The sequence below is a fragment of the Carcharodon carcharias genome, chromosome 14 (genome assembly GCF_017639515.1).
Source record: "Carcharodon carcharias isolate sCarCar2 chromosome 14, sCarCar2.pri, whole genome shotgun sequence".
NCBI lineage: Eukaryota > Metazoa > Chordata > Chondrichthyes > Lamniformes > Lamnidae > Carcharodon > Carcharodon carcharias.
This window is the reverse complement of record NC_054480.1, coordinates 24,562,254-24,587,842: the sequence shown is the minus strand read 5'-3', so window position 1 is coordinate 24,587,842 and position 25,589 is coordinate 24,562,254. Positions and strand designations below refer to the sequence as shown.

Here is a 25,589-nt window from a genome sequence, read left to right as displayed (position 1 = left end):
CATTTGACTGCTATTTTTAGCCAGGCCAAATAAAGAGGTATCTCATCTTACCACTAACGTGTCCTGGTGATTCTGTAGGTCCCTACTATGTATGGTAAGCATCGATATAATAATAGATCTTGACAGAAACTGTGCTGTATCTGTTGAACTTTTTTTTTGCCGAAGAAAACAATGGAAATGTCTTGAAACAGCGGAACTTGAAAGGGTATCGATTTTCATCTGCTTCTCTCTCCCTTCATCTGGCTTCTGCGATTAAATGCAAAATACTTGGGAATGATTATATTAAAGATACAAACCAACTGGGGATGGCCACCCCTCTGTGAATCGGGCTCCTTTCATTAGTTTGTAAAGATGTTTTTCAATATCATTAGGAAAGCACTTGTTATCCGTGTGGTCGATTTCCCTACAGTGGCAGGAAGATCAGTTTAGATAGCACGCTGTGAAAGCTCCCCTTGGGTCCTCCTGAACTGCTCTGGTGAACACTAATCTACTGTAGGACTTCCTATCGGAGCTGAATAGTGCAAATCTCAAGAGATAGCAGTTTAGGTCACCAGTGATAACTGACCAAGAGAGGGTCTCCAGACTCCAGAACTAGGAATTCAGTTCCAAAGATAACTGCCCACGAATAAGACCAGAGGGAATGTAATGTTTAATGATGGATTCTTTATACAGAGTTGGGGGTAATGAGAACGTTGATTTATTTGTTTGCAGCAACCAGCTGTTCAGTACTATAAAAAAGCATGCAAGCAGGGTTTAAAATGTAAGCGCACAGCTGTAAAACTAACCAAGTTTCACCTTTCCCCTGTGAGCCATAATCTATACAATATATTTGTAACATGTTACAGAAGCAGGAAGATTTCTGATCTTCATTATTGGTCCCAGGCTTCTTGTTCTTGTGACCGATCTTACACCAAACACAACTGCACCATACAACAGACACAGTATTGCAAACTGCAGATTATATTTTATCTGTTAGTTATGGATTTTGCTCTTTTCTTAAAAACTGAAAAGTGCAGCTGCTTGAGCTGCTTTCAATGCATTCCTTCGCATTTCCTTACCATTTATGTCAATCTTTATACATCAGAAATAAATATAGACCCATGTCCAAAAACCACACATACACACAACCACCTATCCATTCATGCTGTAATTTCCGCACAACTGTATGCAGCATCGCTGAGAAAGGTGGGCCAGCTGGAAAAACCTATGGATATTTTGAAACCATGGTGTACTGCAGGAATATATTTAGCACAAACAATGCAGCTAGTTTGGTTGGCATTGCACACAGCTACTGGTGAAATAAATCATACATTTAAGACAATTGAGTTGCATTAGACTATTAGTGATGAAAGATCTTATTAATTTCCTACCTTTCCCTTTCTCAAGGATATGCACTGCAGAGAAATCTTACTGACTTGGATGGAATGATCTATATATTATCCCCTAATGATTCCAGGTTGAGGTGGCAAGAAGGTAAAACGTAGGTAATAATTTTAATGCCTTATTGTTGGAATGCCTGTAGTTTAGAAATACAAAGCAAGATTTATAGTAAGGCCAGGAATATGTCAGATATTACTTATCCTCTGTGTAATAAATTACAATTTTAACCCTTAAGAGAGTGCAAAGAACAAAAATTGAACTGCTTGAATATGCTCTTAGATAGTTCCATTAAAATTTGCTCTGTCCCGTGACTGTGAAAGCATGGCCACTAATTTTTTTCCATCCATCATTTATATGGATAATTCATTACCTTTCTCACAGGAGAGTTGATATCACACAGTGAAGGAGAAATGTTTATTTCTGTATGTTTTCCCTGTTCATTAGACAGTAAACATTCATAAGCAGCAGTGTATTTTGTTTCTGAGATTCTTTCCATAGATTTTTCTTCAATTCAGTTTTCATATTAAATGTTGTATCTTTCCCGGAGAGGGAAACAACGGAAAATTGTATGCATAATTTGTCCGCCTAAAACATTAATATACAATGTGTATGAACATCAACACTTATTTCAGTATCAAGATTGTGCAGGGCGGAGTGGGAATGATACTTTAATGGCATTAAAAGGCTTGTTTTATTTGGGATATTGATTCACTTGCAGCTATTCATTGAATAGTGTCTTTGCTGAATGAAGGCACAAGGAAATTAAAATCGAAGAAAAATAAATTGGCAGAGAAAAGGCAGAAAGGAGATTATAAATATTGTTATAATTTACTCCTGTAAATAGGCACTGAGGGATTGTTAAAAGATCCATTTTCATTCTTGCCATGACCTATCATAATTTTAGTTTGAATTCATTTAATAATACAGGTTTCACTAATTTTCTGTTTTTCGCCACCTTAACTACACCTAACTGATTCAACCAAAAGTAAGATCTCAGTATGCTTATTTGTTTCCTTGAGAATGTAGCTGAAACTCAAGAAAGTACATTATGAAGGACCTTGAAAGAAAGACAACAGTGTCTGTCATTCATTCAACTTAATTTATGTCTTGAACTTTGTGGTAAATCTGAAATTGATAACACAGAATTGATTTTATAGCAATAAACAGTTACATTAAGTCCATTAATACTTGTACCCTATGTGACACCAGTACGAGAGACTTCAGGTGCCACTGAGATAAGATGTAAGGTCAGGCCGATGGTAATGCAATGATGTCATACCATGTCACCACACTGGCATCCTTTATTGTCTAGGGATAAGCAGTACAGCTGCAATGTGGACTCTAATATCACACTGAAACTACATTTCCATTGTGTTAAAACTGATGTGATAATCCCACAACCAAGAGGACTAGATTTTTGAGTTAGCGGGCTCATTTTCTCCTTGGATGACGGTGTGGATAGTGTGGCAGTGTCACATCAGCAGCCATTATACATCTGAAAATGAAAATTGGGAGAGTGTATACCAGCTGCCTAATGGATGTCACCCATTTTATACTGTCACCCAAAGCCCAAATTACCCACATTGTGCTGAGTAGAGTTTTCTAAAACTCTTCCCCAAGAATTGAATCTGGCACCCTCCCTAGAACAACAAACATTTTAAATAAAACATTGCTCCCCAGTGTCCCAATGAGCTTATCAGTGAGTTGTTGATCCATACAGACTAAATTTAATTTCTGAGCAATGCTGAATAGATTAATCTCAACTGACGAGATTACAGAGGTTCTATAATTGGCTTCTTAGTGTACATTGGGAGAGAAGATGAGACTGTCTAGGTTTCCAAGCAGTATTCCCACTTCCTTCTTCCCATGACTGAATGGCCTGCTGACATTCACCGTCAAGGCTCAGTTCTGAAGACCTGGTCAAAATTACCAGAGAGTACCAGGTACTAATGGGATCATTACACAGCAAAGAAACATCTTAGGAACAGTGCTTAAAATTTATGAGAAAAAAAAACTGATGGCACTATTTGTGTACCTAAAGTTCAATGGTTATATGTACCATCTAGTGTGTCAGTGAAAGTCCCAGGTCTGTAGAGCTTAGTTGGGCACTGAAGGTTGGCATGAACACAGCTACAATTAGTCTTTGTATCCTCAGCCTAAGATGGGGGTGCAGGAAGGAGATGGAAAGCAACCAGGGTTCACAATCCTAAATTCTTTCCAGCAACCCTTTGGTGGAAAATACAGGTGAATATCAAGTGAGGATAGAGAGTCAGGCTCAATTATGACCCTTCCCTGTTGACGCTCAGGCCTGAATTTTTGCAGAGTCATTGAACTCTGCAGACCTTTACATCTCCTGACTGGGCTTAAAATAGTGTGAGAAGATGTCGACTGAGTGTTCTGATGTCACCCTACAGGTGCGTAATCTTCAGGTCAGTGGGCGCGCATGGGTGTCAGAGCCGCGGCCACCATCAATTAAAAAGGCCACTTAAGGCCTTTGAAAACCCAATTGAACCTGATTTAACATTGTCACGTGGGCAAAACAGGCAGGCGGGCAGCCCACATTTTGCAAAACCTCATCCAAGGGCAGGATAAAAAAGGGTCAGCAGCTTTGCCAGTGTGAGTAGTGAGGAGTGTAGAGGCTGAATTTTCCCCCCGTCAGGGGCGAATTTGAGGGGCGGGTGTGCACAGGCGCGCTTCCCATCAGTGCCCCCAATCGGGGGCTTGGCGACATTTTATATGGGCGGGCCAATTAAGGCCCACCTGGTGTGACGTCCGCATGGAAGCGCTATATGCTTCCTGTGCAGACAAGTTGGGGGGGGGGGGGGCGGTGGGGATTCCCAAAATCAAGAGTGCGCTCTTTCGCACATGCGCACAAAAGAGCGCATTCATCTCCCTGAGGCTAAGTGCAGTTGTAAATATAAAAAAGCTCAAAATAAAAAAATAAAATTTTCCTAACATGTCCCCTCATGTGACACTGTCACATGAGTTGGGACATGTCCATAAGTTTTACAAGAACTTTATTAAAATTTAAAAAAACCCACATGAAACTTCATCCCGCCCGTGGATAAGGTTTCATGCTTTTTCTAATTCACGCCAGGGCTCCTGGCCTGCCCACCAACCTTAAGGCTGGACGGGCAGGCCCTTTAATTACTTAACTGACTCTGTCAATAGCCTCAATTGGCCATTGACAGGTCTGTGGGTGCGCTGCTGATTTTGTTGCGCCCCCGCCTATCTGAAAATTTAAATGGGGTGTGGTGACGTCAGGAGTTCCGCCCAACGTCACTGCGCGTCATTTTATGTGTCAGCCTGCTCGCCAACAGGAATATCCTGCCCTTGGAGATAGTTTGCTGTTGGTTGCTTATTTGAACTTGACAGCTTCATCTGCATTATGAGCTTCATTCTTAGCATTTCTAGGCTTCATTTCAGGGCTCACTGGTGTCTCCAAGGCCTCAGAGGATTTTGACCGTGTGGATCCTTCCAGGTATCAGACATCCTTCTGTCACCCTGGTCATGGGGAATGTGGTCTCCATTGGTGGCACCGCCTCTGAAGAGGAAGAGAGGGGCAGAAGGGAGAGGAGGCCAGGTGTCCTAGTGCAGCTTCTAGAATAATGACCTGAGGAAGGAGAGGTGCAGGCATAAGGGATGCAGGGCCAGCCAGTCTGGAAATGGTGTATATGGTTTGTAAAAATGTCAAGCTGTGAAGTTAGTTAAATATTCAGCCATTTAAAAATGAAAAAACAACCTGCCTGTATCAGTGAGGGAAAAAAAACTGAAGCTGTAAAATGATTTAAGTCCCCAGCCCTTTAAAAATTTTAAAACTATGTTGCCTGTGTCAGTGAGACTTGAAAAAAGAATTGTTCTAGCAGGTATAATCTAGCTGTCTGTTGACATTACCCCAAGGGCTATCATTATGTCATTATTAATGCTTGGCTGCTTTCCAACCTACAACTATCTCAGTAAGGCAACCTCCGTTTGCAGTTTGACTGACAGCTCAAAGAGGCAATTAAAGGGTTAGCTGTTTTTGATGTGGGTTCGTGAATGCAGGTCTGTTTGTTTTTATAAGCAATTAAATACTTGAAGGGACTTAAATGTTTTAGTGGTCTTTCATGAATGGGAGCATTTTTTTTTACCTATATTAAAGACTGTAATAGATATTTAGATCTTTATTTTGTTTTATCACAAAATATCTCCTGCCCATGGTAAGATAGTGGGTGAGTTGGCATGGAGGATGTAAGGGCAAATGGTGATGGGTTAAAGGGATATGGGTTGCCATGAGTTTCTATTAAGTTGGCATGGGGCCTATAAAGGGCCATGGGGTGGACGGGGGCATGAAGATTTCATGGGAAGTAGTGGGGTTGATAAGCTGTGAGGAGCGAGAGCTAGGTTGCCTAAAATGTAATGAAACAACAGGGGCGAAGTCTCACAGAAAAGGTGGCCCTTTTCAAATAGCCCTTCTCAGCACTTGGCAACCCCTGTAGCTGCCTCCAATCTGCAGCCGGGTTGGCTGGCCTGACCCCCTTCTTTATCCACCCCCTCAGAACGAAGATTGTGCCATTTGGGTGGGGGTTCTTCCAAGGTGGGTGTGGTGAGCCTGGGGATCTCCCAACTCACACTACTGCCTCAGGAGCGAAAGTCTGGGCTCAACGTATCTGGTCTCAATGTCTACGCTCAGGCATGAAGAATGATCACGTGGGCAAGGTGCGTGAGAATTACCAGTTTCATAAAATTGTGCCCCAGTAATGCCTTTGGGAGAAACAAGCAGTGGAAAAAATTAGGAACAAGACATTGACTTGATGTCCAGGCTATAGCAATCTCTATCCACTATACAAAACTTCCAATGTTGCTGAAAGCAAACCAGGTATAGTAGGAAATAAAGAATACAATTAGATTGGGTAGAAATGATTACTTGGGTTCTTTTAATTCCTAATCAGGCTGTAATATATTGCAAAATGGATCATTTATTTTAGTTGTTCAGCACCTTGAGACATTTCATTTCATTGAGGGCACTACATAAATATATGTTGTTTTTAGTATATAACCTAAAGATCAATGTTTCTGAAATAAAAACAAAATGATAAAAAATTAAGTGCAGGTTATATGGCCACTTGCTAACCAGTCAAATTAAATACTTGCATTTATTAATCTATTTGTTGATATTTAATGAGGTGTGAACCAGGTTGTGATTGCTCCTTTTAAATACCTATTGCAAATGAAAAATTGGATGAAAACACTTATTGTACTTTTCCCGATTACAAAACTTTCTTGGACAAGATATTCAAGTGGCGGTCAGAACTATAACTGATAAAACTTTCATTTATTAAAAGACAATCTAATAATGATGAGGCAAAATTGGAAATGAAGGAGCAGGAACAAACTATTTCTGTGGTAGTATGTTTTTTGTGCAATGAGTTCTTTTTTATTATTATGGAGTTATTGGGCTCCCCATATTAGTCATAAATGAGCACTTGAGGCACTTCATCATCTGAAGAAGGAACCGCTGAGATTTCAAAAGCTCACTTGTGCTATAAAATATGTCAGTGTTACAAGAGGATTCATGGTTATACTTTCAGTATTTTTATTATCAGACTAGCATCAGTGCTTACTGGTCTTAGCAGAAGTTCTTGCGGATATTTGAAACAATCCATTTAAATGCATCTCATATGCACGTATTATTGGGAACATATACAATACCCAAGCATCAGCTGATTGTGTCCTAAAACAGTGCCGCCTTGTTGGATGTTTTATGGATTAAGTAGCTTGCTGGCAATATGAGCTGATGCATTAATATCAGTACTGTAATGAATGACCAAGGATTTCTTATGCTGTCAATTCTGCAGCTTTGGAGATTGATAATTAAATTGTCAACTTATCCAATTATGTATATGGCTCCTACTTATCAGTGCTATTTAAGTTATTTAAAATAATGTTTGATTTCAGAGAAACTGATTGATAATTTCAATAATCAATAACTGACTAGGTATTACGAGTGGCAGGGTTAATAAATGCAAAATAATAGGCATATGGAAATGAGTTACAAAGTTATAATTCAATTCAGGTGGTGTAGGAAACACCATACAGAGATTGGAGTGTAACATTGTAACTCACTCCAAGGGATTTATTACTCTATGTATTATCTGCTAATAGGGTAAATTTAGTGATCCTGCACCTTCAGCAGGCAGATTTACTCAAAGGGAACATGATCAGAGACTTGGCTCGGTTGTAGTGTAGCCTTATCTCTGACATGCAAGCCCCTCAAGTGAGGGTTCTTCACTTGCAGCATAGGAGCATTCGGCTTGCCCTATACTTTTACTTTCTTTTACTGAGTTGATGATTGTATGGTTGAGAAGTAAAGTGCAGAATCTAGGAGATTGCTGATTGGAGATTTGTTGTTATGTTTCAGAGCCTGTAGCGTTAAAACACTTTGCAGCAACACTTTGCTGGTCATTAAGCTAAACATTGTATATATTACAGAAATCTGTAATAATCATCTGACACGAGCTTTTTTTCAAATTAGGAGATTTATCAATGTTCAACCTTTTACGTCAATTGGTTCCAAAAATGCTCACAGCCACTTGGTTAGTGTTATCGAACAAGCCAGGTAATGAACCATGCTCTGCTGTTACTTCAAAAAAATGTACTGCTTCTTTCTTTGGGATAAAGTGAATAAAGCATAATTTGACCAATTGCAATTACTAAAAAAACATGCATTTATATAACTCTTTTCACAACTTCAAGATGTTCCAAATTGCTATTCTGTCAATACTTTTGAATTCTAGTTACTATTGTACGGTAGGAAATGTTCTGGTCAACTTCCACATAGTGTGTCCCACAGAAAGCAATGTGATAATGACCAGATAATCTGTTTTTTATTGATGGTAATTGAGGGATAAGTGTTAGCCAGGACACCAGGAAGAACTCCCCTGCTGTTTTTTTTTCAAAATAGTGCCTTAAGTCCTCTAAGCAAACCTTAACATTACTTCCAAGTGCCTCTGACATTGCAGAACTCCCTCAATATTGCACTAGACTGTCAGCCTAGGTTTTGTGCTCAAGGGGTGAACTTTTAGGTTGGCGAGTGGGGGCGGGGCCTGCTCATCGTCACGTCAAATGATGGGGAGGGCGATGTTGGGCATGTGTCCCGATGTCATCCTGCGTCATTTACATTTTCAGGTCGGCGGGCGGGGATTCCAGGGCTGATCTGTCAATGGCCACTTAAGATCCTTAGAGAAGTAATTGAAGTAATCAACGGACCTGCCGGTCCAACCTTAAGGTTGGCAGGCAGGCCGAGAGCCCAGGCGGGCTTCCCAAAAAAACACGAAACCTCGTCCACGGGCGGGATGAGATTTCATACGGATTTAAAACGTTCCAGAAATTTTTAAATAAAAGTAATGGACATGTTCCAGCTCATGTGACAGTGTCGCATGAGGGGACATGTCAATAATCTTTTTTCCCATCTTTATTCAATGTTTGAAACCTGAGCCGATCTTCCTGAGGCAGCACCTTGTCTCAGGGAGATCTGTGCGCTGCACTCCCGGCTCAGGGAATCACCACACCCCCACCCTCCCCGCCCGCACAGGGAGCACATAGCGCTTCCTGTTGCACCTCACGCTGGGTGGACCTTAATTAGCCTGCCCACGTAATGTAAAATGGCGGCACACCCCCGACTGGGGGCACCAATCGGGAACCCGCCCACTCGCGCACAACCCTCCGTCTGCTCCCCTCCCCGATGGGAGGAAGATCCTGCCCCAAGTCTCTGGAGTGTGACTTGAAGCTAAACCTTCTGATTCAGAGGTGGGAGTGCAAGTGAGCTGTGACTAAAATTTGGGCTGACATTTAGGTGAAACTGCACATGGATTAGCACAGTGATAAAAACTGGCTCAGCCAATAATTGCAGGTTATCAGTTCTACTTAATGAGCCTCTGTTGGGACACTGGGCAGTGCACAAGCAAACAATTCACCGTCTAAAGCAATTCTGAGCTGCTCCTTTGGAGTAGCAAGTGAAATTCTTTCTTCAGTACACCAGCCGCTTAAACCCAACTGTTACTGAATTTATTCCTCTTGATATGCCCAATGCATGTGGGTGCTAACCAAAGTATAAGGCACACATAAGAAGAGCAGTCAGTCTGTTGTCAAGTGTCTAGGTGACCCAGCAATTTTAAGATTCTGATGTAACCTTTCATGTCTAGGTGGAATGTTGCAGGTATTTGACACCCTATCCAAGTAGAATCTGCAGACACATGCTTTGGCATACCTTCAAACAATGAATTCTTGTCTAAATGTACTCTATGGATGTCAGCAAAAATAACCATAAACCTTTCAATTTCACTAAACATCAAAACTCCTCCGAGTAAGTGTTCAATATGCTATAGGCAATAACAGCTGCAAGTGGAAATTTAAACTGGAAGTATAAATGTCATCACACACAGCATTGTCATTGGAGAATGTAGAACACAGATGTAGAGGATAAGTCATGGCCAGCAGCATTGTATGATAAATATCTTCACAAGCGAGCTTGACTGGTTATGGTGAACCTCACAGGGAGAGAAATTTGTCACATCATACTAATAGCTATAATATCATATTACACCCTTCTAATGTATTTTCAGATAAAATATTTAAAATTATTAAGGGATATTAGTGTGCTGGGCACAGGAACATATTTTCATTAAATTAACCAATAATACATGCTCAGATCATAGATGGCATAGTTAGATGCAGTGTAAAATGCATAATACATAATATTCAGCAGACATCAATTTCCCACTTCAGTCATTGTGTGATCTCTCAAGTAAGATTGTTGATTAATCCTGAATTAGGGGTAACTTTATTGTATGGAATGGCACTCACTAGTAACCAGGTCCCACTCTCATGTCATCTGCCATATTGGACTCCCAGAAGGGAAAAACAGCGAAACTTAGACATGACTGATATTGGTCTGAACTGGAGTTCCATTGTAAGGCATGAGACCAGTTCAGACCTGTTCCAGTCATTTTCAAGTTTTACTGCTTTTATGCCTGAAAAATAGGTGTGGCACAATCAGATTTGTAAGTCAAACTGCTGATACTTGACCAACAGTGCCTCTGCCTTCTGTGAATCTGCACTGCACACACTGACATTTCTGACTGGGAGATGGTTTAATCCATTTGTTGATGAGTCACTGCTGCTGCTTTTGGTATGGCAAATATTTTAGAACATAGGCGACTGCAAATTGAGAAAAAGCCATTGGCATATTAAGGTCACTCTGTTACTTTGTATTGCAGTGTTCTATGTTAGCATCTGATCTGAAAGTTACTCAAACATATGAGTTAATGGGGTTGATAAGGCATTTGGTTCCAAACTTAATTTAGGTTTCTGTCAGTGAAATGCCTAAAACTAAGGGGTAATGCTGAGATGTAGGATTTTTTGAAATGTTGAGGAAGCCATCCACATAGAACTTTTCTCAGACTGGACTCTTTCCTAGTCTTCACATTGAGGAGACCTTCCATCATGTTGTGTGGCACACATACAGTGCAAAATGGAATAGAATCGGAACAGATCTAGCAGCTCAAACCTAGATATCCATGGGGCACTGTGGGCCAACAGCAGCAGCATAATTGTATTCCGCCACATTCTGTAATCTCATGGCCCAGCATATTCCTCACTTTTACCATCAAGCTAGGGACCAATTTTGGTTCAATGAGAAAACAGAAAAGCTTGCCAGAAGCAGCAACTATCTTCCCATCAGTCTACTGTCAATCATCAGCATAGTGATGGAAGGGATCAGCGGCAGTGTTAGCAAACAGCACTTATTCACCAACTCAGAGAGAAAGTGGCAAAAAGAACACACCATGACCTGAACTGATAACGCATGACCAGACATCCCACATGAAAACAAATACCCTACGTCTGCAGATCCCGAATCAGCCTCATTGGCCATCTTTGGACTCATGGAAGACAATCATCCTCATTAGTGAGGGTTAGCCAATAAATAATAAAAACTCACCAATAACCTCAGTTTGATTTGCAGTAGGGCCACTCGGCCTCAGACCTCACTATTGCTATGGTGCAAACAAGGATAAAAAAGCTGAATTCCAACATCAAGACAGCATTTGATCAAGTGTGGTATCAAAGAACCCTTGAAAATTTGAAGTCAATGGGAATCAAGCGATAGCTCCCCACTAGCTGGCGTCATAGATAGAACAAAAGTAGATGGTTGTAGTTGTTGGATGTTTGCCAATGTTTGAAGTGCTTAGTAGCATTCACAACTCCTTAGATAATAAAGCAGTCTCTGCTTGCATGCAGCAAGACCAGAACACCATTCAGGCTTGGGCTGATAAGTGGCAAGTAACATTCATGGCACATAAGTGCCAGGCAATGACCCTCTCCAATTAGAGAGTTTAATCGCTCCCCTTGACATTCAATGGCATTACTTCAATGGCATTACCATTTCCAAGTCCCCCACCATCAACATCCTGGTGACCTATAAGTAACCAGACACTTAACTGGACCAGCCACAGAAATACTTTGTCTACAGAGGGCACATAGTCTGTAGCGAATGAGCAACTTCCTAACTCTCCAAAGCCTTTCTACTATTTACAAGGGACAACTTAAGACTGTGATAGAATACGCTCCACTTGTCAGGGTGAGTGCAGCTCCAACACTCAAGAAACTCAGCACCAACCAGGACAAAGCAACCCACTTGACTGGCACCTTAAGCATTCACTCCCCACCACTGGCACACTGTGGCAGAAGTGTGTGCCATCTTCAAAATTCACTGCAGCAACTCGTCCAGGCTTCTTTGGCAGCCTCATAAACCTGCAACCTCTACCACCTAGAAGGACAAGGGCAGCAGGCACATGGGAGCTCTACCACCTGCAAGTTCCCCTCCAAGTTACACACAATCATGACTTGAATATATATTGCCATTGCTTAATTGTTGCTGGGTCAAAATTCTGGAACTCATAATTAAGAACAACATGGACTGCAACAGTTTAAGAAGTACAATATGGCATGGGCAATAAATGTTGGCCTCGCCAGCAATTGCCACATCAGATGAATAATTAGAAAATAAAGCCACCTTTCTGCAATAGAACTAAAGTGGGTGCATCCTTATAATTCTGTAACCTGAATGCAATAAGCATTTTAGTGACCTTTTTGGTTTTTTTTTAACATCAGCATTACATATCCCTTATTAATGTCACATGTACCAGGTGGTTTGTGCTTAAACTATTTCCCTTCCCTGGGCACTTCTGGCATTTGATGGATCATCTATAAAAGCAGTGTCACTGAATTGATTTCACAATTCTTCTCAACAATGTAGTACCAATTGGAACATATGTTTACTTAATCTTTAAATTAGTGCCCAGATTTATTGACATTACCAGTCACAATAAGTTTATGGGAAAGTCCAGATAAATTCCAGCTTTCTGGGCCATCCCCCTCCACCCTTCCCCATGCCAAATTTTCTCCTCTCATCTCCAGGAAGCATATACTTGTTGAATAGGCAATGAACCTTTCAACTTCAGAGGTCTTCATACGTGAGCCCAGGAAGGAAGAGTTGGCAAATTCTCTGACAACGGGGGTGGAGGGTGGGGGGAGTTTAACTGATTCAGATCGTATCTTTATCTGAGGCCCACACATTCTCAATTGCCAGCACAATTCACTGAAGTGAAACTGGGAGTGGGAACTGTAGCTGAGCAGCTTCAACATTCCTGCTCACCCTGATGCTGAAACAAACACCTGTGACAGCCATGTCCTGCCCGTAAAGCTAATTGGGAGATGAACAGTTTACATTTAAAAAGGAAGCCACATGAAAAAATGGACATTGCACCTTCAAAATGGATTCCTGAGAGTCAAATGGCTCCTTTTGTGGTTTCTGGACAGACAGAGCCAATGGGCTGAATTTTCACTGAGTTGGGATGACTTGGGAGCCCATTAAAAATGGCAGGCAGTCCCGATTCTGGGGTTCCTGATCCTATTCCTGAGCTGCTTGATTTTTGGAAATGCCTTTAAAGGGCAGGATCCTATCAAAAATCCGTACCTGGCACTTCCAACCTGGACAGCTCCATTGCGGAGATGGGCATCTCCTACTCCTGTGCAATTTTCAAGGAATCGGGCCACGCTTTTAAAGAGTCATGGTTCATGGCCCCTAAAAGGAGTTGTGAAACTAATCTGTATGAGGGGACCTTTTAAAAAGTGAGTGCAAAAGGTCTTCCTCATGCCCCCTATGCCAAGGTACTGCATACATAATTAGGCTTGGCTGAGAGCCCAGTCATTCATTACTCTTGTTGAAACAGCTACACCCCAGAGAAAACATTGCCCTATTGACAGCTCTGGTACCCTGGTCTCTGCTATTAATTTCACAATCTCTACTTACACAAGGTTAAGTAGTTTTAAGGGTTTGTAGTTTCTGTGATTGATACTTTAAAGGGTCTGGATGATTGGCACTTGTATTACCTTGTAGTGATATGCCATTTTTTAACATAGTAGAAAGTAACAAATGAGCTTTTTCTTACACATCATACTGTCACTTTAGGGTTAATTGGTTTTATACAGTATATGTGGATCAATGGGTATGGAAGTGCCACAGCTTGGCATGGAGCAAGAGGTGCCATGGGGGAGGGGTTGAGTGTCATAATTTGCCATAGGGGTCATGAGGTTGGGTGGAGTGCCATAGCTTGGCATAGGGGGTATGAGGGACCATGGAGTGGGTGGAGGGGCATTACTTGGCATAGGGGGTATTAGTGACCATAGGGGATGTTTGGAGGGCATAGCTTGGCATAGAGCATATTAGGGACCATTGGGGGTGGGGGTTCTGGGAAAGCCAGAAACTTTTAACCTCCATTTTCCCTCAAAGAAACAGTAGAGGACCCTGCACTGTTTTCAATCTCCATCATAAAGGCTGGTTAAACAAGTCACATGTTTCTTATTACTCTGTTAGTAATCTAATTGTGTGTTTCATCTCTAGAAATCATCTTTTCTTGGGTGTGTGTGTGTCTGCATGTTTGGAGAATGGGTGTTTGTCACGTTTACATTTTGGATATTGTGGAAGTAAACGTTTCTCCTTTCTTTTGATTTACACTTGAAAGAAAACATGCTTGTGCCTGTTCTTTAATGTCACTGCACTCAAAAGGGTCAAAACACTCCTTCTCAAAAATACATCCTGTTGTGGTCTGCCAAGAGCCGAGAAAAGGGGAAAAGTTATCCCACTACCTCTCCCCATATATAACACACTATTTTAAAGGTATCAAAGCTACTCATACATTATGAATCATTTTATCACTGTTATATTACCTTACATTTGTACTAGAACTTTACTTTAACTGGACTGATATCAAATTTAGCCAGTTCTATTTCTTTGCTTAAGAAACTAAGGAAGAATGTGTAGGGCTACAGGAAGAAGGTTAGGGAGTGACACTAGGTAAATTGCTCCTTCAGAGAACCAGGGGTGACATGTTGGGCTGAATGGCTTCCTTCTGTGCTGTAACCGATCTGTAACATTAAAATATTTTGCTTTGCTTCTTTCCTAGCCCCCTGTTTGCATCTTAAATACAGGAGCAACATTGAGCCAATCAAGGTCTAGATTTGTGACAAATGACCTGACATGATACTCTTGTATTGAACAGGCTGAATACTGCTGGATGAGTTTATCTTGTCCATAGTGCTGTTATTGCTATTCAAACATGACAACCACATCTCCCAAATGCATTGCACCATACTGATACACTTCCTCCCTCTTGCAGGACTTGCTGGAGGCTGATGGGGTTATAGGAGAATAGAGCGGTAATATTGTGGGATCTGTTGGGTCATATTTTTAGGCCTCACTGGGGCCAGGAATAGAGCTGGACGATGCTAAAAGTAACACCACCAGTCAGCGTGCTGGTTTCCCGACTCCATTCCATTTTCCTGAAAGCGGGTTTGTTAGTGTGACAGGACTACCTGCCTACAAGTGGTGGGTAGTTAATTGAACTAATTAAAGGCCTATTGAGGCCTGCTGTCAGATGCTGACTGGGACATTCCAGTAAGCCTTGGGTGGTGGGGAATGCTGCACTTCTGTCAGGTTTTGAGGTTGAATAGCAGCAGCTGGATAAAGCCCTTAAGTGAGCATCAATTGCCCACTTAAGTGGCTCAGTTAGTGTCTGGGAAGAACTTAACTGGGCAGAGTCACGAGTGCGATGGGGACCTCGCCCCAAACCCTCCAAATCAATTAAAATCCCACCCCCCCCCCCCCACCCCCCCGCCGCCTCCAAACTCACAGCTGTGAGGGAGGAGCATTAATTCTGCCACAGTGTGGACCTCTAAACCCCCTTTGAAGCTGACGGTGGGGTCTTAAAACCTGCAGGAAAATCCTGCCCATTGTGTTTATACTTTCCTTCTTCCACTCTTTCACGCTGGATTTATTTTTAGATGATCTTGCTTCCTTTGACAGAAACAATTTCTTAAAGTTCATTTTTTCAACTTTCTTAACTTGCCCCTGTTGCTCTTCTCCATATGTGTTATCAAATCCTTCACACTTGCACTGTACCAATTATAATCTTTCACCCATTATAATCAATTACTGCTACATTTTCTTTCATGTTTCAGACATTCTTCTTTATTATCCATCTTTTCTTTGATATCCTTTTCATCTTATATGCCTTGACTCATATAAAATGCTTTCATTAAAATATACTTGATTTGTGGGCTGAATAACATTTTTCATTTTATGCAGTCTGATGCTATTATGCTTTAGCTATTCGCTGCAACTCGGCTCCCATTAAGATTTATCTTGGTCAGTAATATGTCATTTGGCTTATAAAAGGGCACTTCATTTGGTGGAATGCATATTTAAGTCTGGTGCCAGTGTTCCTATTCCTCAGATGTTTTTACTGAGCTGGTAGATGGGGGAAACCAAAGTCAGTGCCTCCTGTCCGCACATAACAGCCTTAAGAGTTTTTTTAATTATTCATGCGATGAGACCATGATATTGTGGATCAAATGTCTACACATAGATCTGTGCTCTGGAGACAAATCTTTTTTTAGGCAAGCAAAATTCCCAGTTTAGGGATACAGTCATTGAATTCATTGTCTAAAATTGCCGTGGGCTCTCCAGTATGAGGTCAACGTAATTCCCAGGGATAGAGATAAAGCTTAAAAATGTTTGTTTATGCCATTTCTTTGGAGTTTCTACTCTAGCAGATGATTGGGAGAACCCCATGGAAATTCAGGATGGAGGCTGTTTCTATCTGTTCAGGTGGATGTTAAAGATCCCACAGCATGCTTCCAGTGTTCAGGCCAACAGTTTTCCCCTCAAAAAGAGGTTTAATGATAATTCATCCTCTATTTGTGTGTTGTACTTGTGGTACAGGTTGGCTGTGGCGTCCCCTGCCCAAGAGTCAAAGTACTTCAGTGTGTATGAGACACCTTGATGTATTTTAATGCAAAAAATTCACTATTGAAATAGATATTAACATTAAGAATTCATGTGATATGCTTTAGTGGGTTCTAGCTGCTTACAGATGCCACACTCAAGTACTCATTGCACATATTAATGTCCTGTTGCTATACTTTCCCTTGCCATTATTCCGTGCAGGTTCTGGAAACCTGGGTGGCAGGAAGTCAACATATGTCAACATTGGACATTTAACAACAATTTCCAGTCCAACAATACTGAGACCAATTGTTATGCTCCATCTGATAACTTGGCTGAGGTTAACTAATTCAAGACAGAACAGGGTGAAATTTTCAGGTCTATATGGCTCAGTACCATACAGAATGGTGCATATCCGAATTAAAGGACACCAAGATACTACCACAAAATATTGATTTAGATCACTTTGGTTGAAATGTGCTGAACAAACTGTACCACTTTGTTGGAGAGCAATAAAGTGTAATTTGATACCATTCATCCCATAAATTATGGTAAGTACCAGAAGATCAAATTCTGTTTAGATCTTGTGAGTTAAACGAGATCCTTATCTAAATGATCTAAATAAGTATACTGAAACAGATGAATAGCTATTTGTCATGTAATTGTAATTAACTACTGTTTAGTTAGTTAATAGGAAATGATGCATGACTGCTCACTTGTTTTATTTGGAATATCCAGCAGTTTTTGTGTAGTCAGACTTCCATTTTGAATGAAAAACACCTAGTGCAGAATTTCATGGCCCCTCTTGAAGGTGGGATTTTCCAGTCCTGCCGAAGCCATAGGAATTTTGAATGGCTCATCACATTTTGCGACCCCATCCCTGCCATGTGGGGGCCATAAAATTTTGCCCCTAAAAAGTACATTACATCACAGGTCTCTTAGCACAACACCAATCCATAGTACCTACATGAATAAAGTTTAGAATCATTCAAATCATTTTATGGAATATGGGCGTCACTGACTATGTCAGCATTTATTGCCCATCCCTAATTGCCCTTGAGAAGGTGGTGATGAGCTGCCTTCTTGAACCGCTGCAGTCCCTGTGGTGTAGGTACACCCACAGTGCTGTTAGGGAGTTCCAGGATCTAGCAACAGTGAAGGAACTGCGATATATTTCCAAGTCAGGATGCTGAGTGGCTTGGAGGGGCAATTCCAGGTGGTGGTGTTCTCATGTATTTGCTGTCCTTCTCCTTCTAGATGGTAGTGTCATGGGTTTGGAAGTTGCTGCCTAAAGAGCCTTGGTGAGTTTCTGCAGTGCATCTTGTAGGTGGTACACACTGCTGCTACTGTGCATCGGTGATGGAGGGAGTGAATGTTTGTGGATAGGGTGCCAATCAAGCAAACTGCTTTGTCCTTCCTGACTGTTTTTGGAGCTGCACTCATCCAGGCAAGTGGAGAGTATTCCATCACACTCCCGACTTGTGCCTTGTAGATGGTAGACAGGTTTTGGGGAGTCAGGAGGTGAGTTTCTTGCTCCAGGATTCTTAGCCCCTGACCTGCTCTTGTAGATTAGAATAGTCCCATTCATTCATTCATTTTCAGAGTCACAGAGACTTCCATTTTTAAATTGAGGCTGAGAATTATTTTGGGTCAATGGTGAAAATTGGGTGGTCCTTCAATGTTTTTCTTAAATGGACGCTAGTGCAGATGTAATTAGTAACCCTTATTTGTTTGGATGGCAGATGCTGTTAGTCCATCCTTCTCCAAACTAATTGTACCGCCTTCAGATTGAGATGCTTGATACGCCATCTGGACTGAGATGGAAGCCACCTGTCTTGTGTCCAGTTGCCTTGGTCGTGAGTTCCTCTAGTAATCTGATGTGTAATATACCTTTAAGACAAATGTTGTAATGTAAGATCACATGATCTTGATACCTGATAGCAGAGTAGCACGGGCTACCTCTGTAGTCAGTAGTCTTGAGTTAGAGCCTGAAGAGTAAGGACAGATCTTTGGGCTGCAAACGCACAAGTGTAGCTGCTGAGTTCCTTTGTAAATGAACAGAATGTGTTTATTCAAAGAGCGGTCTACTGATCTTCTCTGTCTTTGTACCACCTCGGTCACCCTGAAACAAGCTTACAACCTCGGTCCTTTAGCCCAACAAACCAGGGCACTAGGCCCAACAGTTCCCCAATCCTACCTGTATTAAATGAAAGTTGAAGTTGAAACCATCCAGAGAAAAATGGTGAGCTCTTTGGAAAAATACCTCCCATAAAAGGTATGCTAAGGGTGCTATCCCAGATTCTGTATTGCCAGGAGCGTTGATGAATAATTGTTTAGATTTATTTGTTTCTGTATCTGAGAACGAACAGACATGATCTGTAAATTATGGTGCTTTTTGTATATTGCTACTACTTATCTGTTACCTTAATAAACCAGTTCCATAGTTTATAGCCACAGACACAGTCCAACAAAATGTTTATTCTACTGCTTTTCAATAGATGTGCCTGCCTCCTCAAGATTCTGCAGGAGACAGGGTGACGGTGGATCTGGTTGCCCGACTGGCTGTGCCAATTAAGCCCCTTGAGGGCTAATTAAGGGTACTCTCACAATTGCCTGGGTTCTTCAGCCAGTGTACAGGCTACCTGTCGAGTCAAGAAGCTGTCCGTGAAACAGGCAACCTCCCAGTGACAGGCCAGAGGGACCAGGGATGCCTCATGAAAGTCCTCACTGAGCCAGGTACCCACCCCTGCAGCCCTCCATAATGATACCCCGGTGGCTGTAGTTACCTCTTCAACCTCACACATTCAAAAGTATTCAGAATGCGCCTCCATCATCTCGGTTCCCCCATCTAGATCAGCAGTACCCACCTCTCCCAGTTGGGCTGCCAATCCTCCAGAGCTAGGTAGCCTACAGCTGGCCCTCCAATCTTCAGAGCCCGCCTGCCATCCTTAATTTGATAGGGCTCCCTATATATGTGTGGCTGCCTCCTCCACATTCTCCCTCGGGGTGCTGCGGCCAAGATTTGGGGGTTCCCGACCAACATTTCATCCTGACAGCGAGATCAAGACCCGGGAACAAATATTCAGCACCTTAAGATAACTTGAAACACATTCAGTAAGCTAAATACACTAACAAAGATTTCTGTTCAATCCATGATGTGCTATTTTATTAATTATTGGATGTAAATAAGAATTCTTTGAATTGTCTAGAGTAACTGCTCGCTCTCGGGAGTGATCAACAGTAGAATATGAGCAAAAGAATGTAAAATGTAGTAGATCATTTCAGAATTGCTGGGTGCCAAAGAGACTAACATTGAGAATGGCAGTGATAGATTTGTTGAAGCTGCAAACACTGATCTGGATTTGGAGCCTGAAGCAGATCTTTGTCCTCCCCTATAATCGGTTCAAGCACTCGTGTAATATTTATTGGATCTGTCACAACCATTCCATTGCAAGTCTGAGTTACAGAGTCCTGTCCTTTTGGGTATAATATGAAAACCTTTTGCAGAGTTAGCAATTACTTGGGTTGTGATCCAAAAACAGGCACTGGAGATAGAGATCCTGCCCATCCATCATTGAAAATGGACTTCTGTCGTTCTTGAGGTGTTTAAAGCCTTTGACAGGAGTTGATGCAGCTATTTTGTTAGCTTAGAAAGTGGCCATTTCACACTTGAACATTTCAACACTTTCAACATTTTCTCACTTTTATTCTGTTGTTGTGAAAAGGATGGTTTATAATATTCATAGGAAACGCACTTGAGCAGGGCCAGAAGTTTGAGGTACTTTGAACATTGCTAATTAATTAGAATTTAAGCGTGGGCCAGGGTACTGGGCCCGCGGCCTGCCTTTCATAGTCAAAGGAAACAGCGAAATCATGCACTGACAAACACACCTACGACATTGGCATGGTTGAGTATGTGAATCAATCGGTAGAGGGCTTGATTCTCCAGAATCGTAAAAGGACAGTTTGATCATCATATTAGCTTTTAGTTTAGATTACAGTTAAAATGGCCTCACTATCTAAACTCAGGTAATTCCTTTGTACTAATTTTATGTAATTCCACTCAAATAAGTTTCCAGCAGGTGCAGTTATTGCATATTTCACAGAATCACACAGTGCAGGAGAGGCCCTTCAGCCCACCGAGTCTGCACTGACATGTGAGAAACACCTGACCTACCTACCCCTAATCCCATTTACCAGCACTTGGCCCATAGCCTTGAATGTTATGATGTGCCAAATGCTCATCCAAGTACTTTTTAAAGAATGTGAGGCAACCCGCTTCCGCCACCCTCCCAGGTAGCGCATTTCAGACCATCACCACCCTCTGGGTAAAAGAGTTTTTCCTCACATCCCCCATAAACCTCCTGCCCCTCACCTTGAACTTATATCCCCTTGTGACTGACCCTTCAACTAAGGGGAACAGCTGCTCCCTATCCACCCTGTCCATGCCCTTCATAATCCTATACATTTCGATCAGGTCGCCCCTCAGTCTTCTCTGCTCCAACAAAAACATCCCAAGTCTATCCAAACTCTTTTCATAACTTAAATGTTTCATCCCAGGCAACATTCTGGTGAATCTCCTCTGCACCCCCTTCAGTGCAATCACATCCTTCCTATAATGTGGTGACCAGAACTGCACATAGTACTCCAGCTGTTGCCTCACCAAGGTTCTATGCAACTCCAAAATGACCTCCCATATGCCTTTTTCACCACCCCACTAACATGCCCCTCTGCCTTCAGAGATCTATGGACACACACACCAAGATCCCTTTGTTCCTCAGAACTTCTTAGTGTCATGCCGTTCATTGAATACTTCCTTGTCAAATTGCTCCTTCCAAAGTTTTCAGGGTTAAATTCCATCTGCCACTTATCTGCCCATTTGACCATCACGTCTATATCTTCCTGTAGCCCAAGACACTCAACCTCACTGTTAACCACCCAGCCAATTTTTGTGTCATCCACAACTTACTAATTCTACCCCCCACATAGTCATCCAAGTTGTTTATATAAATGACAAATAATAGGGGACTGAGCACAGATCCCTGTGGTACGCCACTGGACACTGACTTTCAGTCACTAAAGCATCCTTCTGTCACTGCCCTCTGTCTCCTACAACTAAGCCAATTTTGAATCCATCTTATCAAATTACCCTGTATCCCATGTGCCTTTGCCTTCTTTATAAGTCTCCCATGTGGGACCTTGTCAAAGGCTTTGCTGAAATCCATATAGACTACATCAACTGCACTACCCTTATCTACACAAAATTCAATCAAATTTATTAGGCATGACCTCCCTCTGACAAAGCCATGCTGACTATCCCTGATCAAACCTTACCTCTCCAAGTGGAGATAGATTCTCTCCTTCAGAATTTTCTCCAATAGTTTCCCTACCACTGACGTGACACTCACTGGCCTGTAGTTCCCTGGCTTACCTCTACGACCCTTCTTAAATAGCGGAACCACATTAGCTGTTCTCCAGTCCTCTGGCACCTCCCCCATGGCCAGAGAGGAACTAAAAATTTGGGTCAGAGCCCCTGCGATCTCCTCCCTTGCCTCCCTCAGTAGTCTGGGACACAAATCATCCAGAACTGGAGATTTGTCCACTTTTAAGCCTGCCAACACCTCCAATCCCTTGTCACTCCCTATATCAATTTGCTTAAGAACATTGTAGTCCCTATCCCCGAGTTCGATACCTTCATCCTCATTCTCTCGGGTGAAGATGGATGTGAAGTATTCATTAAACACTCTAGCGATGCCCTCTGACTCCACCCATAGATTGCCCCCTTGGTCCCTTATGAGCCCTACTCTTTCCCTGGTTATCCTCTTCCCATTGATATACTTATAGAATATCTTGGGATTTTCCCTACCTTTACCAGCCAAAGCTTTTTCATATCCCCTCTTTGTTCTCCTAATTGCTTTAAGCTCCACCCTGCACTTTCTGTACTCCACTAATTCCTCCGTTGATTTGCTTCCCTTCCACCTGCTAAAAGCTTCTTTTCTCCTTCTCATCGTAACCTGAATATTTCTGGTCATCCATAGTTCTTTGGGCTTGTTACTCCTTCCTATCACCATAGAGGGAACATATTGAGCCTGTGCCCTCCCCATTTCCTTTTTGAATGCCCCCCAGTGCTCCTCTGTAGATTTCCCCACAAGTAGCTGTTCCCAGTCTACCTTGGCCAGATCCTGCCTTATTTTACTAAAATTCACTCTCCCCCAATCCAAAACATTTTTTACAACTTGTCGATTTCTTTGTACATAACAAACTTAAACTGTACCATGTTGTGGTCGCTATCACTAAAATGCTCCCCCACTGCCACCTCAGCCACCTGTCCGGCTTCATTCCCCAGAATTAGGTCCAGCAATGCACCATCCCTTGTTGGACACTCTACATACTGACCTAAAAAGTTCTCCTGTACACATTTCAAGAAATCCACTCCACCCAAGCCCTTAACACTATGTCTATCCCAATTAATGTTGGGAAAGTTGAAATCACCTAATATAATTACCCTATTGTTATTGTTTTTACACACCTCCGCAAATTGTGCACATATTTGCTCCTCAATTTCCCGCTAACTACCTGGGGGTCGATAATAAACACCTAGCAACATGGCTGCCCTTTTTTATTCCTAAGCTCTACCCACAAAGCTTCATTCGATGCCCCCTCCAAGATATCATCTCTCCCTACTGCAGTAACTGCAAGCATTGCAGCTGCAAGCATTCCGGCCTTGGTACAAGATTATCCTTTCAAGGTAATCAAGCATTAAGAAGTGAGCTCCATGAGTTCTTGAGAGGGGCTAACATAACTACATAGAGTTACCTGGTCATGAAGGGGTGTATCATTCAATCACTGTGATCTCCTGGAGTTTGTTTTGAGAGTGAGAGAAGAACCTCCTTAAATTGCCATAATGTTTTATTGCTTTTCCCAGGAGATTGCAATGCTGTGTGGGTGGGGAGTGAATGCTGTGCAAAAGTTGCGTCATACAAGGATGGAACAAGAAGAACCAACTAGTTTTACCTGTTCCTCCATATTTTATGTTCGTACATTTAGGAGATTACTAACTCTTTCAATTCCATTCTGTCATTAGATTGAACTACTTCCCGCAGCTGGTGATGAACATATACAACAGACAGCAATGACAAGATGGATAAGTATCAGGTGAAATGCCTGTACAGGAGGTATTGTGAAATACAATACTCCCTAGGCATTGAGACTAGTCTAAAGGGCCTTAAAAGTCTTTTCCAGTGTTGTACGTTCCTATATTCTCCTATTAATTCTAATTATAGACAAATTTGAAAAAGTTCCTGATAAAAAGATTAATAAGGGGTAGTGATGGAGAGAAGTTTGAGGGGGACTGAGGGTGATGAAGAGGTGCAACAACAAATGAATCAGAGAACTGAATGAAAGGAGGTGGATGTGAAAGTTGTGACCTTGATGCAGACCTCCCCTAATTGTCCAGGAGGCTCTTCTATAGGCCACCCGGACCTGCTGAATTGTCATCTGAAGGCAGGATCTACCAATGAATGCCTAATCACACTTGTCTCACATGCCCGCTATCGGCCTTTTAAATTTAAATTTTAAATGCATTGGCACTGACTCCTGACACACAAGTAGAAGTGGCACCCACTTTGGTTGCGCTGTTGGGACCCTCGCGCCTCTTATTAAATTCCGCCCACAGTTTTTACTTATGGTGGTTCTCTTTTCTTCACTGGAAGCCAGCTCTGTCAGGTGCTTGACTTTATTTGTTCTGCTGGTAGCAGATTCTACACAGACAATTTAGTTCCATTCAAGTGTTTTGTCAAAGCACAAAGTTTTACAATCAACATGTTTAAGTTTATCTTGACTCCTGTGCACTCAATAAAGTTACCAGGGTTCCTATTACACACCATATGTACAGCTCTGCATTCCTTACTGAAATAGATGAAGGATTGTCTATGTGCCCTTTGCCAGATTCACAGAGATGAAAGTAACAGTTGTTCGGAACTTGCTAATAGCTTTGCCTTCTGATTTTTCATTGCCTTTCCTTATACCAATATACAGTCCAACATCACCATTGCTTCAACAGAAAGAATAGAATTACTATCTGTTACATTGCTGAATAAACTCTAAAGAACTGAATTTGTCAAAGATATGCTATCATTCTCAAAACTAGATGTTACTATTACGCTAAGTTGAATTCAACTTGTTATTATACTGTAATTCAGAACTTAGGTTCTGTATTTTAAGTTGAACCCAGTGATGCTGTAGATTTGAAACCAACTTATTGTTCCATTTTAAGACTACATTCATAATATTATTGTTTGTGCAGATGTAGTGAAATAAAATAGTTGTGAGTTATACATCAATATGTGTCCTGTTGTATTTCATATGAATAAAATGGGCTGTCAATCAATACTTTACTGCATTTATTTTAAAGGCAAAGTATTTGCATTAGTTTATTTAGGATTATCCAAGAGCCAGTTTAAATATTAGAACAAATCCATATACAAAAGTAAATCCCAAACTATGTATCCTACAAATCTTCCATGCATATTTACTTCATCACTCACATTCAGTCATCAAGATTCATAACAGTGCTTTAGGAAGCACCTCGTATTGTTGCAATTATAAGGTTTATAAGAGTATTATGTTTTAGGACTATATCTTTAATTTAATTTAATAAGACAGTGTCTTTAAATGATAGGGGTCATGTGACCTGTTCTGAAGTCTGCCTGACAACAGATCTGGATGATGGGGCTGTTAAAAATTAAAGAAAGGCCTAGATTGTTTTACTGGAAAGAAGGTGTAAGGTAGTTATACTTGCAGATAATGGTGAAGGCAACCGATGTGCTGGTGGGCAGACTGTTCTAGGGGATTGTTAAAAATGTCAGGTTGTAAAAGGGTATTC

General features: G+C 41.6%; 1 long non-coding RNA gene across 1 annotated transcript; it reads left to right on the top strand.

Moving 5' to 3' along the window:
• The first annotated feature begins 12 nt into the window (after positions 1 to 12).
• LOC121287660 lies at positions 13 to 25,047 on the top strand. The gene is made up of 3 exons (XR_005945202.1): positions 13 to 94; positions 1,387 to 1,480; positions 23,790 to 25,047. It is a non-coding gene; the product is annotated as an uncharacterized LOC121287660 (long non-coding RNA).
• Positions 25,048 to 25,589: the final 542 nt, after the last annotated feature.